The sequence below is a fragment of the Pinus tabuliformis genome, chromosome 1_2, assembly GCF_031772625.1.
Source record: "Pinus tabuliformis cultivar Carrire ecotype Pingquan chromosome 1_2, CPIR1, whole genome shotgun sequence".
NCBI lineage: Eukaryota > Viridiplantae > Streptophyta > Pinopsida > Pinales > Pinaceae > Pinus > Pinus tabuliformis.
In genome coordinates this window covers 1,197,670,279-1,197,683,662 of record NC_142298.1, presented here as the reverse complement: position 1 = coordinate 1,197,683,662, position 13,384 = coordinate 1,197,670,279, and the positions used below count along the sequence as shown (strand labels likewise).

General features: G+C 35.8%; 1 protein-coding gene and 1 pseudogene across 1 annotated transcript in view; one reads left to right on the top strand and one right to left on the bottom strand.

Annotated features, from left to right (window-relative positions):
* Positions 1-13,384, top strand: part of LOC149210533 (FCS-Like Zinc finger 14-like) — a 61,441-nt gene that overhangs the window by 33,496 nt on the left and 14,561 nt on the right. The window lies entirely within an intron of this gene.
* LOC149210534 (uncharacterized) lies at positions 9,069-10,834 on the bottom strand (annotated as a pseudogene).

The following is a 13,384-nucleotide window of genomic DNA, read 5'->3' as shown; positions in this document are numbered from 1 at the left end:
CGATTGCGACATATCATATTGGGGTGGTGCAGTGGAGTGATAAAGCGTTAAGCGGGCATATTGCTATCGTCAATAGCGATTACGACATCGCATCAGACCCCGCTAAGGGATAGCGCCGACATATGGCCCTTGCGATTGTCGATCGCTGATATAGCGATTGGATCTGAGTCGTCCGATCGGCCAAATCTCGATCCGCAGCAATAGTACATATAATTGTTTAAAAGGAAGAAAAGATTTGTTTTGACATTGCCGAGAGTGCATTGGTCGGGAAAGGGAAAAAGCATTGTTTTAAGCTTTAACAAAGGCTTTTGGGTTCCGATAGGAAAAGTGCTGATATATTGCGGAAAAGGGAGCAAAGCAAGGTGATTGTTGGGTCATTTTTGATCCATTTGGGATTTTAAGGCTAAATGCATATGAAACGCTTCCGATATAATTATGTGTGGGCATGAAGCTTTAAAGGGCCATTAAGGGGAAAATGAGTCTCGATAAGGTATATTGGTTGTGACAGCCTTAGGGCTGCGTCATTTTTGGTATCAGAGCAAAATTGTAATTGAGTAATTGGGGTTAAACAGAATAGAGAAATTTTGTATGAAGGAATTAAAAAACAGAGTTATATGTTAAAGTATTTATGCAGGCAAGAGGAAGGATCAGATTCTAATCTGACAGAAGGAAGGCACACATAGGTGATGTGTAGCAGAACTTGCAGATGCAAGAGACATAGGAAATCCATTCAAAACATAGGTGACAACATAAGAAAGAGTGAAGACGGTAGCAATATAGAACAAGAGAAGCTGTGAGAGAAGAACCAAATGTGTTCTTAAAAGCAGAGTAAGGAAAGCACTCTGAAGTGGCAGTGAACCTAAAGATTCCAACAAGAGATTGGACAGAAAGGACAACTGAAGTGTTCTCAAGAGAGAGTGAGAGATTGCAAAAGCCTAGAAGGAGCAAAGGTGTTGCTCAAGAGGAGGTTCCAGATAGAGGACAATGCTTACCAAAAGACTAAGTGAGGAGAGCTTAGTGAGGTAAGATCGTATTAAGGAGGACTTGCTGTTGCAGAGGCTTGTTGCAGAGGAGTGAGGATCTCATGAAGAGAGAGGAGAAGAAGATGACTACTGATAGTCATAGCAGAGGTTCAGAAAGAAGCCACAACAGAAGGAAAGATACCAAAGCAAATGGCATAAGGATGAGTCAAGAAGAGTTTGACACAGAGAGAGCTGAGATAGATTTCCAGATTGGAATATTGATGGAGATGCTGCAGAGAAGTGATGAAGACCAGAAGCATGGTTGGACCATGAGAAGGAGAGTAAAGTGGTAGAGGCTACAAGAGAAGAGAAATCAGCAAGTGAATTTAGAGATAGTAGAAGAAGATTGAGCAAATATTGAGTGCTCACGAGGAACCAGAGGAACTCAGAGAAGCAGAAATAGAAATGGAAATTTCCATTTGTAGACCAGAACAAGGTGAAATGTTGGGTGAAGAGGATAATGAGAGATCAACTGAAGATCTCATGGACTATTGGCATAGTTTATAACAATTCGAAGATATGATGACAATGGAAGCAGATAAGGCAATGGAGCCTTGTGATTTTTATTCTCATAGTTTGTGTATGTTTGCAGGGTATGCAGAGGATGGTGGACAGTCTGGTGAAACTGTCACAAGCAGGAATGAAGCTCTTGAGGTGAAGTATGATGGAGAATTCTTTTTAGAGGAAGAAGGTGTTGATTTATAGCAGCAGAAAGAGTTCATATATGAAATTTTGTTTGGTGTAAGACAGTTAGATGAAGTTGATATGGACCAGAAGTCTAATGACAATGCCGTAGTGATACTACAAGAAGGTAAACAAATGAATTTGTTTAATGAAATTGATGAAAGAACTTTGCAATATGATAGTGCAGAAAACATGATAACTCGGGAGGATTTCCAGGAAAAGAATGAAATTGAGGATAAGTTGTGATGAATTACTGGAGAGATTTCACATGGAATTAGAATTCTTGGAAAGATTGCTCAAAGAACCTGAAGGAGAAATGAAGCTTTCAGAACCTGATGAAGAAAAGGATATGGTTACTGTGCATGATAAGGATGAACCGTCTCTAACATTTATAGAGCTAAGTAAATGTTTAGACTTTTCAGTTAATGATGTGACTACAGGTGAAAGACATCATTAATAAGTATGATGTTGAAATCAAATAAATTGAGCAGAGATTATTTGAAGATGAGATGAGAGATCAGGAACAACAAGGAAGTTATGTCCTTAGAGACACGAAGGAGACAAAAGTATTAATCCAGCAAGATGAAGATGGAAGGAACCAACAATTTGAAAGAGATGATCAGCTACGTGAGAGTGAATTTGAGGAAGGCATTAGATTGCAAAAGTATAGAAACAGGCATCGGAATGAAGAAAAAGAGACTAGTCTGGCAGTAATAAGAGTAGAAGTGAATATAATAATAGAAGGGCTACAAAGAAAGACAAGTGAAGACCGAAGATACAGATGGAGAACGAAGAAATGGGTCAAGTGGAAGCTATTGCAATAGAGGTGGAATGGAAAGCTGATGAACGAGTTCTGTGAACTTGAACAAATTCATATTGATATGTTAGAGAAGGAGAGACTCAGAGAAATAGAGGCACAGCAAGAAGGATCTGCTGAAATCCAAAAGATCTATGATGGAGGATTGGTTCTTGAAGCATCAAAAGAGGATGGAAAGTATTGTGTTTTAAACTTAATGATTGTTGTACGTTTGCAGGTCATGTGGACTTGAGGAAAGACAAGAAGTTATTGGAAACTATTATATTAACAGCTGAAGAGATGACTACCCAAAGTCATATGAAGAATAAGGAGAAAAGTTACAGTCAAGTGAAGGAAGATGTCCAGTCATATGACATCCAAAGTATAAGTCAAAAGGAGGATGGAAAAAGAATTATTGGGATTAAAGGAATGTTTGGAAGGGAAGAGATCCATTCATATGAACATAGAACAAAGAGTTTTCTCAGGAAAAATGATGAAGCTAATACAAAGCAAATGGAGAATCTTATGGTGTTTCAGAAGTCAGAGGAAGGAAATTCACATAATCTTGTGATGCAGAGGAAAGAACAGTTGTTGAACATAGTTGTAGTGAATTATGCAGATATTAGACAACTACTAAAGACTGAAGGAAGAGGGGAACAACTATTGAAAGTTGATATATAGAAAACCTTGTAGATGATAAACAGTTATTGAAGATCATTGACCTTGAAGAAAACCAAGGAATAAGGGATTAGACTGTACAACCAGAACTGAATAAGATTGAAGGAGTTGTCATGAATGACAAATATGGAGAAGAAATTGTCAGAAATGTTGGCATAATGAGGAAACAAGGTAAATTTCTGTTTATTGAATTGATTATTTCTGATGAAGATTTATATGCAGGAACAAGGCAATGTGAAGTCAATCAGAACCAAGGAGTTAATTTTGAAGGTTAGATCGAATTAATGAAGGGTGAGATCAGAATGTCTCAGAAAGATGGAAGGATGTTGAATCTCCAATATGGGAGTGTTGAACTAAGAATGAATTCAAGAGATGATAGTAACAGAATTATTATTATACTATAGGGATTTATTGATAAAGGAGAGGCTTAAGATGACATTTCAGAGGTAGATAAATATAATGCCATAATCCTTAAGAGTGCATAAATGAAGTTACTAAAAGAGGAAATATTCCAAGTACCTAACCAAGCAGGAAAAACTCTGAGTTTTCAAGAAATTTGTAGAATTGCAGGTATACTGGAACTTGAAGTAAGAAGTAGTGAAGTTATGAATGAGAAACCAGAAGAAGGAACTGGAATTATTGCAGAGGATCAATGGAGAAAGCATTTATACATTTCAGAAATGTATATGGAAAATTATTGGCATAAGGATTATGATGTTCTTATTCAAGAACACAATCAGTTGCAGGAGAATAGTATTCAACATATGAGAAGTGAAGTGGACAGAAGGAGACTCATACAACAACATTCCAACAAAACAAATAAAGGACAAAAGAAGAAAGGAAGATTGGCTGGAAAAAATGGTACAGGTGAAGGAAATGGAAAACAACAAATTAAGATGTGGGAGCCTGTCATAAACTATAATGATGAGAAAACAACAGTAAGATATATGAAAAGGACTACAACAGACAGTGAGAGCATAGCTAATGGGGCAATGCAGCATAAAGAATGGAAACTGGGGGAACAACAAACAACAATAGTAACCAAGGACAGACTACCAAACAAAGTATGGGATCCAGGAGGACACAGATCAGAAGCGCATGATCAGGAGATCATGATTAATTTAAACTTTGGGAGTTTGATGTAGGAGCATCTAGGCCTAGCTAGCAATGTGATGGAGTGGTCACATGTTGTGGCTAATGAAAGTTTGGAGGAAGACTTTGTTGTTTAAATTGTATTAATTTAAATTATGTAAGTGGTTAATTTGTTGCCTAATTCTAAATAGAATTGGGAATAAATGGCAAATGATCCTCCTTGCGTGGAGATCAAGCTAAGTAGTCTAGTTTGTTTAGATTAGGATATGATTTTATTTCTAAATGTATAGTTTATTCATTCAATTGTGGAGGAGATGGTTTGCTTAGACATATATGTGTTTTCTTGTCTTTTCTGAGGATAGAGGGAAACAGGGAGAGAGGATTCGAGAGCATTGCAAGCCTACAGGCAGCGTAGGAGAAGGAAGCTAACTAGAATAATCAGGCCAGAGAGGTCAAAGAGCCTCAAACTTGTAATTATGTGTTTCTGTGAGTATATACAGAGAAGGGAATGAATTGGGAGTGAAAGAGTGTGAGTGGAGAGAGAGGGAAATGTATACAAATTAAGCCATTAAGGCGAGACTTTGTAACACTATTCATTTGATGAATTGTTTATGATGTCTGTGTAAATCCTTTATCAGACACGCGGTATTCATACTGTGCATGCTTTCGCATCTGGTTGTTTGTATTTCGATGGAGGAGCTAAGAACACCTGTTTCCATGAATCATTAGATGCATTCCCATTTGTTTTATCACTGAAAACTAGCGCCGAAGGCAAAACTAGTGTCGTTTAATTCCGCAAGCGGAAAAACCAGTTACACTAAGTTTTCATAAAAAGCCACTAAGAGAACCCATATAGCGGATTTGAAAATTTATACGCAAGAGTTTTGGGTCTTATCAGGCCCGATATACATATATTGCATCGCTTAATCGGATCGACGTAGGTCACAGGCCTGATCCCCAAACCTCGCAACTTCTAATTGCGACATATCGCATCAGGGTGGTGCAGTGGAGAGATAAAGCGTTGAGCGGGCATATTGCTATCGTCGATAGCGATTACGACATTGTATCGGACCGCGCTAAGGGATAATGCCGACATATGGCCCTTGCGACTGTCAATCGTCAATATAGCGATTAAATCTGAGCCGTCCGATTGGCCAAATCTCAATTTGTGGTGATAGTACATATAATTGTTTAAAAGGCGGAAAAACTTTGTTTTGACATTGCCAAGAGTGCATTGGTCCCGAAAGGGAAAAAAAGAATTGTTTTAAGCTTTAACAAAGGCTTTTGGGTTCCGATAGGAAAAGGGGTTAACATATTGTAGAAAAGGGAGCAAAGCGGGGTGATTGTTGGGTCATTTTTTATCCATTTGGTATTTTAAGGCTAAATGCATATGAAACGCTTCCGATATAATTATGTGTGGGCATGAAGCTTTAAAGGGACATTAAGGGGAAAATGAGTCCTGATAAGGTATATTGGTTGCGGTGGCCTTAGGGTTGCGTCAATTAGGTTTGTCAATTCGGAAAAGTTGTATGAGAAAGACATTTGTAGACATGTATGTGGTATGTTTTTCATTTTTAAAAGTAGCAAGGTCAATCTTTGAAGATGAAAAGTCACGTATTAGATCTCAGCTTTAATTAAAACTAACTATTACCCACACCCTAATTGAAAACTATAAAAATTATATTTATGTTTGTTTTAATGTTTATACATTTTAATTTAAAATAAAGCTATTGTTTGGTGGTGCTATACATTATTTTATTTTATGTAAAATAGTGTACCCTACCCATTCTCTCTTTTTTTTCTTCTCACCTTCTAACTTTCATTATAGAATTTAAGGTTTATATTATAATAAATATAAAATATATTTAAAAATTATTATTCTAAATTTTTTTACCAACCCTTTACCAATTTTATTATTATTGTAATAATTAGTTAAATAACATAATTTATAATTATTATTTAAGTTGTATAGCAATAATATTTTTAAATACTCTTTGGTTATTGTTTAAATATGAATCCATATGAATAAAATTTGGACAATAAAGTAACTAAAAAATAATCTTTTAATTAAATTTGATTAACACACTACCATCCTCCATTGCATGTTATTTCATGCTTCTCCTAATGCTAATAAAGATTGATTCATTGAAATTCGCTATCATAATTTTCATAGACCATCCCATATTATTTCATGCTTCTCGTGATGCTAATAAAAATTGATTCATAGAAACTCTCTATCATAATTTTCATAGACCATGTATGAGATGCTAATCCTTTTGAGCAATAAGTATTTACCTGACCAAATATCATAATTATAAAATACAATTAAAAAATTTGAATGCATAAAGCTAGCTACCTAACTACCCTATTTGGTCAAAAGGTCAAAAATATGTAAATCATCATTACAAGCTCAACTCTTTACTAAAAATTATAGTTAAAAAAAGTAAAAGTTTCTTCTTAAAAAATATATGTAAAGGTGCAAATTTAAAGGAGAATTGTCTACATTTATATAGATTTTAGTAAATCACTGCATTAAAGCAGAGTAAATCATTGCGTTAAAACTACATTTTATCCCACAAACAAGAGGACATTATGGAGTCCTATACACCAATTTGGTTTGATGTCGTGACTTTTCAATGATCTTATTATCAACCCAAATAACATATGAAACACGTAGATCTTATATTCCAATTGGATTTGGTGTGTCACCGAGATTATTATCAACCCAAATATTGTAAGTATATGAAACATGTTAATCTTATATTCCAATTTGGTTTGGTATCAATGAACTCATTATCAACTTAGATATTATAATTATATGAAACAAATTTCTCATCTCACAAAAGGACCTTATAAAGTCTTATATAATGCACCAATTTGCTTTGGTGTCTTGATTGCCAATAATTATATGGTTGGCATCTGACTTGCCAATTACCTTGTTATCAACCTAAATATTATAATTAACTCCTATTTTGTTGGGTCTTTGTAGCAATCTTCTTATCAACCCAAATATTAAAGTAAACTCTATTTTTTTTTTTGGGTACGTGCAATAATGTGGCGTTTAATAACCCTTAAACCACCCCTTTACCAAACCAAATATCATAATTATAACCTATACTTTTGTCTATGCAGCAATTTAGCCTGTAATCACCCTTGACAACTTTTAGGAAAATAGTTCTTGATTGAAATAAGCTTAAACAAATGAGAAACCACTAGCAAGATTGCAATGCATTCACCACTTCTGCTTATAACACATCTAAGTTTATAAAACAATAAAAACTAAAAAATGGAAATAATTCACATTCTGAAAAAAATAAAGGTCTTGTCCAATTTGGGATATCCTTGTATATGACCTCAAAAGCTAATATTCGCTAATATTCATCCCTTCCAATTTCCACTCAAAGTAGCAAACAATTGAGAAACAGAAACTGATGGATGGTTTCTTTCTCAATATGAGGACTATCAATTAAACCATGGATGACACCTACTTGTAGGCACTCTTAATGGAAATAAGATCCATTGACAACATATTTATTTTCAGAGATTAGCTTGATATGCTTTCACTAAATGGCTAGGAAAACATGAAGTCTAAGAAAACGTGAACTCTAAGTAACATGTTTATCTTTTATAAACATAGCATGAAGAACACATGAACTTTCAGATGGTTGTAAAATCACATCTAACAGGTGAATTCAACACTGTCAAGTAGAGATTGTTGTGCACGCAATCACAAGAGATAACATTCATGCTTCTCACTGCCCTTGTATCTGTTACTACTCGATGCAGTAGGTAGTCTCAATTAAGCCATGTTCTGCATTAGGGTTTTGGTGGTGCTCGTTGACTTGCTTGTCATTATGAGCTCTTTGATTTTTTTGTTTTGAAGGATGAAGGATTGCCAAAATAGATCTTTTTCGAGTTGTTTTGGATAATGCATATACGGCAATCACATATATGTACAAAATTATTTTGTGTGGGATAGATATGTACAACGTTATTTTGTGTGAGAGAAAGTTGTTGCAAAAGAGATGATAGAATCAATTCTGCACTACCGAAAATATGGTCATAGGTATCTTTAATAATTTTATCCCATGTATTAACTTTGAATCACCTAAAAGCCAAAATCTAGAACTCTGGCCAATTACATATACAAATACATTGGCATATATTATGTACAATTAGAAGCTTCTAAAATAATCAAAGTACTAAGAAGCCATTATCTAGATTAGAGACAAGGGTATAGGACTTGGTATTATGATTTATAACATGTTTTGAACTTCAGCCAATAAAGGTAATCCTTCAATCAAAGGGAAGTTGACCCTTAAGAATCCAACTGAACATGAAAAATCTGAACATTGGAAAGGCTTGCATGAGAAATAAACTCTACTCCTTTACAAGACTCGTAGATTAGAAATAGAACATAGATTTCATTACATAAATTTAGAAGGTAAAACACAGTCATCTAAATTTTGTTTTGGTTATCAAAGCTTGTATTTTCTGATATTGAAGTTCAAATGCAATTTGAATTTTTCTGAGGTCAACAGAAGAACTAAAAACTTAAAACCCTGTCACATAAACAGGTGCATCCTATGAATATATTACAATAAAAAATCCCAACTATAGTAGTTTTTGAAGGTTTTCTTGTAAAACTGAAACCCTTCTTGGTTTAAATGTAGCAAACTCATATTACAAATAGAGTAGACTAGTAGGAATGTGAGTTCTAGGCGTAGTTTCTTGGAGAGGTTTGGAGATGTACATCTCATTCATTTTTGGTTTATTACTGAAATTTCAGTACAATACTAATGAGTGAAAGCATAAATGATTGTCAAGATATACATATCCAAGGGTGTTGAAACAAGACCAACCAAAGTTAATGTTTCCCTCACAGTGGAGCTTACCCCACATAACATAATGCCCAATTTTATTTGTATCACGTTCACCATAGAAACCATCAACAATATGCATCCCATTACATATCCAAAATCCAAGGCAAGCTTTCTAAGCTTCAACAACTTGTTGTTGATGTGACCCTTGACTGCCTAATGAAGCTCTTTGTTGTTGCTTATTATGATTTCTAATGTCAAGCAAATGTGCAATCAAACTGGAGAATAATAATGCACTGAATGAGGTCACCTCAAATACCAAAAGGTTCTTAACAATGTCCTCACATGCATCACAAGTGCCACTGTCTTCTAAGCTCCGCTGCCCAGGGGTTATTAATGACAACCCAACTTATACTGCAACTGTGAACAATGAGTTCACATTCCCTAGATCGCCCAAGGCTGTAACATGGACACTTGTTGTGCCTTTTCTCATAATCATGTCAATCTCGTCTATAGGCCCCTCAAAACTACACGCTCGCATGGAAAACGCGTCAGCATGATCATGGCCTAAAGATGTTAAAATTCGAGAATATAAACATATCCACATAGAAATATATTGTATTGACGAAAAAAATGATGCCTTAAAGATCTTGAAAACTAGTATCCCACATAAATATGACAAATTTGCGGTACCCCGTAAAATACAACGAATTTATGAATGAAAATTACTGCCAATATTTTTGGAAAAACCAAAAGTTGGACTACCAAAAACCTCCATAGAAATATCTCATGTGTACTACAAATATATTTTTAAAACCCCAAAAGAAGATTTAAGCAACATCCCCAGACAAATAACTCGTTCAAATAAAGATATTGTTGTAAAGCCTTTAAAATCCTAGAAAATGGAGAACATGAAAAATATACAAAATATGACCCAACTATCAAATATTACAAATTTAATTGAAAATAATGTAAGAAACACCTCACTCGAGGATATTTGTATCATGACACCATTATTAGGAATTTTGAAATTGCATACAAAAACTGAAGTTCTTACTGCTTGGTTTTACTTAAAAGGAGAGTTATTTTGATCTGACCCTTTGAATATTACATAAACCTTTTTTGAAACTAAAGCAACAAATTACTATCGAAATCAATTTGTACTTTTCCCAGTCAAAAAAATGGTGATTGAGAGGGCCTTGAGGCATGTATTCATAAACCAAAAAAATTTCAGGTCCCTCGATGCAATACCTAAGAAATGCAACAAGGTGTTTATGACGAACCTTTGTAAGAACATCAATCTCTGGTTGGAAATCATACAATCCCTTACTACTCATAACAACGATCTCCATTCTCTTCCCAGCAATCTTAGTGCCGTCATGTAGTTCACCTTTGTAGACCACACCAAATCCCCTATGACCCAAAACATTTTCCTTACTAAAATAATTCGTAACATTACGAAGAACTTGGTTTGAGATGATCATGTTACCAGCCTCCACCACATGTACATCACTTGACCCACTACTCATCTTTCTCTGTGTATCTCTAGTTGTGGTCGCAACATTTTGTTCCCCTGAAGTGACCTTTTGCAACTCGGACTCCGAAGTAGAATTATGGGAATGAAAAACAACAGTATTGGGGCTCTGCACATGGCCTGATCTCGGTAATCCTTTCTTGTATAAATAGAATGCCAAGCCAACGAATTCACTTAATCTAGCAAACCCACCTAGAACAACAGTCATTATAACACCCAATGAGGAAGATGATCGATTCTTGTCCTTCTTACCACCCAAAACAACCCCAGGGCTATGTCTTGTTGTAGGTGCTATAGGGTTCTTAGTTGATGAAGTCGGTGATTCATTAGGAGTCTGAGGACACGATCTAGGGGAGGGTGTTTATGGTAGATTTTTCCCAATCTGCAGATTCCCTTGAACGTTCAAAATAACACAATAGTACTAGGTAGTTTTTGTATCACCCTTTCGGTTCCTCCCATTGTTTATTAAGGTCTCCCCACTGTAATTTATATAAAGGATTCATTATCCCAGAAAGCGACAACAAGATAGGGTTAAAGGAAGTACGGATTTGGTGAACAATTGGGCAATGTGGGTTTTTAACCAGGCTCAGATTGTGCTTGCATCACTCTACAAACCTTCGAAGGTCCTTTTTTTGTTATAGTAATCACAACTACCTTTTTGCATAAAATTAAGTGAAATGGCTATTTGTTTTGAAGTATACTCTATTAGTTTTCCATTCATTATCAATAACCATGCAATGCTTCAAGCTAATGGTGGATATAGTTGATAAATAATGTCTCTGATCATGTTAAGTTTTAGTATCGTACAATCAAAGTTGTAATTTTGAGGTTTCTGTGTACTCTTGGTTGAAGCATTGGCCTCGTCAGTGAGTCCTATGGTTAAATGGACACCAACTGTTATCAATGTAATACTTTCTCATATTAATAGAAATTATTATTAATTAAAAACATTATAAAACATCAACAATGTTTCTCTCATTGTACTAGCTCGTCTATTGTTAATATCACAATCTAGAATGAAGATGTAGTAAAAATATTTCACCTTCAATGTTAGTCATTAAAAAAAATATATATAAAGTTTAAAGAGAAATTTAAAAAATGAAAAAACCCCCCCAAAAAAAAACAATCAACTTATATTTTGAGAGAAAATAAATAATTATAAAAATATTTCAAAATGGAATAAATAAACTAATTAAAAATCATGTTAACTAATTTAAATGTATAATTCTTATAAATGTTTAAAATATTTCAAAACATATGAATGCGAGTGGCGTCTGTGGGGGAAGCGAGGTGAACGAGGGTTTGCAACAGGGTATCAGGGCTGGTAACCATGGAGGGGCGAGGAGGGGGGAGTTCCACTCCCTCCTACAGTCATGCAGTTTCTAACCGCTTCAAGAAACCATTGGAGGCAGAAACTGGGAGTATCAACATAGAAAAACAGAAAAACATCAGATCACATGAACAGGAAGAGAATCATGAGGAGGTCATAAGAGAGAAGAGAATAGGAGGAGGTAGTCAGTGAGCTTAGCAGAAGAATATGACAGGACTTTGTAAACCTAGGTCAACCATCACACCCCAGGTTTTTTTAAGTGATCCAGTGCTACAAGTGCATAGGGATCACATGGCGGCATATGTGGTAATATGCAAATTTATGGGGATATAGCCAACAGATAAGGATTTGATGAATGGATAAAAAACCACTAGAAACCTAAGGGGGAAATAAATCTTCACCTTGGGTCCAAAGGTTTCTTCACAGTGGTGTTCACAAACTTAGAGGACAAAGAGAAAGTGTTCGAAGGAGGACCATATTGTTATGCTGCTGCAGGACTCTACATGTGACCGTGGGTGATGAATTTTGTCCTAGAACGAGAGACATTCACATCAGTGCTGGTATGGATAAGACTCTACTCCCTACCTTTAGATTATTCGCTGCCAGAATCCTTAAAAGCCATAGGCAATAAATTAGGATCAGATGCAACTCTGCGAGGAAAATACACCTCCTTTGCCCGAATATGCGTAGAAATGGACCTATCTGGAGCACTTCTGGATGAAATCATTCTAGAAGTATATGATGAAGAATGGGTGCAGGTGGTGGACTATGAACATGTCCCATTCAAATGTCGCAAATGTCATGAACACGAGCACCTCTTCAGAGACTGCCCATTAAACAAACTGGAGAACAATATTAAAACCAACACAGGCAAATATCTCGAAGGCTTTACCAAGGTGGGAGGCAGAGGGAAAGGAGGGAAAAAGAACCAGAAGAAAACCAACGAGGAGAAGCAACCAAGTCATAACAGCTTCAAGATTTTAGAGGAAGAAGGTGGGAACAATGGGACGAACCAGGTACTAGAGGATAATCTTGTAGAGAAGGAAAAAGATGATAGCATGGAGGATATACCTGAAAACAGCAAACTAAAGGAGGATTTTCCAAGAAATATGGAACTTGATAGGGACCATGAGATGACCCCAAGCGAGGTTGGAACAGAGGACCATGATCTGTAGGAAATTCTTGAAAGGGAGAATCTCGATCTAGAAAAGTTCCTAGAGCAGGGAACCACCAAAGGGGTTGATTCTCTACCACAAGAGGAGTTTGACAGAGTACAATAGCTCTTCCTTTGGAGATCTCAAGAAAAGGGTTATGGAGTCAAAAGAAACCATGATAGCCAGGAAAATAGAGGGGTAAAAACTATGGAGGTAACATCAGGACACGCTCCCAAGAACCCAAGCAGGAAAAGAGGAAGAAAAAGACAGAATG